A 4588-nucleotide genomic window follows, 5' to 3' on the forward strand; every position below is an offset into this window, starting at 1 on the left:
CTCAGCAAATTAGCGATGTAAGCCTGCTGTTGATTGGTACTCTTATAAGAGGTATTTCAGTTCTTATGCTAAGTTTGGAATCTTTAAGATTTAAATGTACATTTATTCATTTGGAAAGACGCTTTTATCCAAAGCAACTTAGAGTTCAGGAATACAACAAGGGATTTATCATTTGTTAATGGTTTTGAAAGAAGTCTTTCATAAAGGCTTCACTGTTAAAGGCTGCATTTTTTTGATGAAAAATACAGTAAAAACAGTAATATTGTGAAATATTATTACAATTTAAAATAACTTTTCTTTTTTAAATATATTAAAATATAGTTAATTTTTTTCATGGCAGTTTCAGAAGGCGTTACTCCAGTCTTCAGTGCCACATGATCCTTCAGAAAAAAATAAAATAAAATAAAAATTAAGTAGCAAAAACTTGTTTTCAACATTGATAATAACATTAAAGATTCCAAACTTTTGAATGGTAGTGCACATGCTTTAACATAGTCTATGTTCCTTTTTCTCTTTAATTTTGCAGAAAGTGTATAAAAAATCAGGTGAGCAGGTAAAGTCTGCAGGTTACGACCTCAGGTTAGACGCCATTCCCTTCCAGACAGCCAAGGCCTCCAGAGAAATTGCCAGTGATGTAAGTCAAAATCAAAACGTTTATTTGCTAAACTGTAAACTATTTTCTTAAGTAAAACCCAGTTTTAGAATTGTATTTTAATATAGGTTGTACCATTCCTTCTCAGTTCCACTACAAGGAGGCATTTGTCAAAGGTAAAGGCCAGCAGGTGGGCTTTCTTAGCGTTGAGGATGACCCCAAGATCAGACACTCACTGGCTGTAGGGAAGCTCCAGAGTGACAACGAGTACAAGAAGCAGTATCAGGAGACACGCTCTCATTTTAAGATCCATGGCGACCAGCCTGAGTTCCTGCATGCTAAGAAGAGCCAGGCTCAACTCAGCAACCTCAACTATCGCCAGCATTTTCATGACTACACCTGTGATCCTAATCAGCTCAATGTCAAACACGCTAAACAAGCCTACCAGCTGCAGAGTGATGTGAGAACAGAGTTTTGGGATTATTCAATGATTTATGACAAACTGTATTGATGCCATCCCATGCTAATGTGTCTGACGAAATGAGTGGCAAATTATTTTCCATTTGCATGTGAAAATGTGACACTGCAGTGACTTGGTGGCAATATTTGCAAAAAAAACTTTCTCAGTTTACATTACTTTGACACAGGAATTGTTCTTATAGTTGTCCTCATGTAGCAAGGTTTAATGGTCCTGACTGTGGTTGCAGGTGAACTACAAATCAGATTTGAACTGGATTAAAGGTGTGGGCTGGACGCCACCGGGCTCTCTTAAGGCAGAAATGGCCCGCCGTGCAGCAGAACTGGGCCTTGCTGAAGGAGTAACCACTGACGAGGCTATCGCCAAGTATCAACAGCTAATGGTAAGGCACAACTCTACATAACAATATTATACATTATCTGAATATATCTAAATATAATATACCTAGTGAGCTGCCTTGTTTAGCATCCTAACTGCTGTTGGAACCTCATAAGTGAGCGATTTGGAACGCTCTACTTAACCAGCAACTCCACAAGCTACACAAACAGCACCAGTGGTGTGACTCGCAACTGATTTCAATAGACTTTGGTGTTAGCATGTTGCTAAGCTAACAGCACAATTTACTAATAAGCATAAAAATCTATAATTTTTATATATTTTGAAAAAAAATATTTTTATATTTTCAGTTTTGATTTTAATTTTAGTCAAATGTTTGTGATATGTGTTTGTCATTTTTATTACTTTTTTTAACATTGCTATTTAGGTTTAATTTATTTTTATTTTAGTTTTAGTTAATTTTTTGTTTTTATTTATTTCCAGATAATTTTACTGCTTCACCCTAAACTTGTTTCAGTTAGATGCCAAGGCAACATTTTGTTTATCATCTAATATTTATATTTTATTTAATCTTTATTTCAGTTAAAATCAATGTTTTTCATAGTTTTAGTTAATACTAATATCCCTGTTTAAAACATACTATTAGAAAATAGATGAAGTTTCATACCAACTTTAAAAGTTTATTTTTAAATGTGATTTCTCTTACCTCATTCATCATCTTTGATTTTTTCACTGAGCTCATTATAGTGCATTATGGGATTGCCTTTTCCTTTTGGATATATACCGTGCTGCTTTAGAATTTGGCTAAAACAAAGAAGGCATATTAAGCTGGCTATGGCCTTCAAGTCAGGAGTGCACCTTCAAACGCTCCCTCAGTATGCAGCACACTAGGTTTTGGAACAGAGCAATTATCATGCATTTTAAATTTTTATATTTGGCCTTCAAGTCAGGAGTGCGCCTTCAACTGCTCCCTCAGTATGCAGTGCACTGGGTTTTGGAACAGAGCAATTATCATATATTTGACATTTTTAAATTTTTACCACATTACCCAATTGCCTCTATTTCCTCTCCTTCATAATGCATTTCTTCTGTCTCAGATGCTCCAGAGACAGCAGGAGTTCCAGGAGCAACAGCAATCCACTACAGAGCAGACGGAGACCACAAAGGAGTTCCAGCAGCCAGGAGTCAATCCTGATGCGATGGAGATACTCCACGTCAAGAGGAAGAAGACTATTCACACCGCATTCAAGCAGGCCAAGACCACACAATCCATCACGTCACAGTCTGTTGCTTCCCACTCAACCACAAGTCAGTCTATCACCAATCAGTCCACCAAGAAACAATCCATTATGAGCCAGTCTCATGCTGATGGATCCACCGCAAGGCAGATGAGTGAAAACCGGGCCATCACAGATCAAGTTGCTGCAAAGTCAGGAACAATGTAATCTGTCATTTCTGTCTTCCTTACTTTTACTTTTGTAATTTAATTTATGAACATCATGTAGATCCTGGTGTTCTTTGACGGTGTTTTTGATTGATCCATCAATAAAGGATATTTAGATAAAAGATGTAAGTGAAAAGTGAATGTGAAGATGGTTAAAGTAAGTTGCATAGTTGATTTTATTATGGTTTAATGAATGTGGTTATAATTATTAAGGTTTTGAGAAGATATCAAACAAAGCTGTAAGTATGGACAGTGTATGTAAAGAATAGAGATGAGCATGATTTTGTAGAAGTGCTATTTTAGTATATACTATTTTAAAAGTAGATCAATTATTTGCTGGAATATTTTTTTCTTTTTTTATTTGCTGGGAATATGATAAGCAAGAATCAATTGTAAAATGTCTGATTACATTTATAACATTTCATTTGTTCCTCTGGTGCATCTGACAACTGTCTTTGGTGGTTCTGAAATAGTTATATTTGACTTACTGGATATAATGTATGTCTATCAAGCTGTGCATTATGAGAAAGAACCGCAACTCTGCTAGCAGAGTTAAACAGCTGAAATGTAATTAAATGTGTGAATTATGACAAATGAAAATAAAAGTTATTTTGGTTTTCAAATGTCCTTCACAAAACATGTCACTCAACTTGAGCACTAGAGGGCAGTCACAGACAGTTTTATTGTGTAAGATTATAGTTTCTTGTAACAAACTTGACGGACGGACGGACGGACGGACTGACGGACAGACAGACAGACAGACAGATGAATGAATGGATGGACTGCACTGAAGAAGCTGTAAAATAGCAGTATTCCTTCCAGCAGCATGGAGAAACTGCTCAGCGGGGCATCACTATTGCTAGGACATAATGAAAATCAGTTTAAAGAAATAAATCATGTTTATTTTCTTGCTTTTCCAATGCAAGTGTTGACCCATAATGCCTAAAGCAGAGGTGCTGAACAACTGTTGTGAAGAAACTGGTGATGGTCAGCCCATAGGGACACTTGTGAAGGCTGATGCGAGTTCACATCTGAGTTCAGAGCACATGGGCTTTTGGAATTGGTTACAGGAATCTATGTGGAAAAATCCTCTCAACAGAAAAAATAGGTCCGGTTATTTCCACTGAATTTTAGCATATAGAACACGTTTATTTTAACTTCAAGCGCTATTAATATGATTATTTTCATACAGTATATCTCTTAGGATTAGAACAGCTGGGTTTTCTAAATACATATTTCTAACAGTTATTCTTCAGGAGCGGTGATAGGATAAACACCCAGGATGACTAATTATGACAATTTGTTGCAATTAACCTCCTGAGACCCTGTGACCTCATATGAGGACATTATATTTTGGTGTATTTCTCTGACTATACATGCCACATTTTTAAGTCTGGATGTCCTGTACAGAGCACATTCAGGGCTTTTCAGAGATACTAAATGTTTGGATGTTTCACTATGACCACACCCTCTCCTTGGTCTTCAAAAATGTCTGATATTAATTTAGTGACACTCTTATGGAAATATGAGAATATTTTGTAATTATCATTTAAATCTGTCTAATTTTTAAACTGTCTGTCATAAATCAACATCTCAGGAAAATGTTATGGGGTTTCAAATCAAAATATGACTCTGTTACAAAACAGGATGTTGATTTCATACATGTCCTCATATGAGGACACCGGGAGTAAAAGCATGTTTATTAACATTTTGGGAGACATAACAAATGAATAGGGAA

At 35.9% G+C, this 4588-nt stretch overlaps 1 long non-coding RNA gene across 1 annotated transcript; it reads left to right on the plus strand.

The window, feature by feature from the left end:
• On the plus strand, positions 1-866 carry LOC107563591 (uncharacterized). Its single transcript, XR_001606118.1, has 3 exons — positions 1-17; positions 527-634; positions 741-866. It is a non-coding gene; the product is annotated as an uncharacterized lncRNA (long non-coding RNA).
• The last annotated feature ends 3722 nt before the right edge of the window (positions 867-4588 follow it).

Source organism: Sinocyclocheilus grahami, unplaced genomic scaffold (genome assembly GCF_001515645.1).
Source record: "Sinocyclocheilus grahami isolate Dianchi unplaced genomic scaffold, SAMN03320097.WGS_v1.1 scaffold879.1, whole genome shotgun sequence".
Taxonomy (NCBI): Eukaryota; Metazoa; Chordata; class Actinopteri; order Cypriniformes; family Cyprinidae; genus Sinocyclocheilus; species Sinocyclocheilus grahami.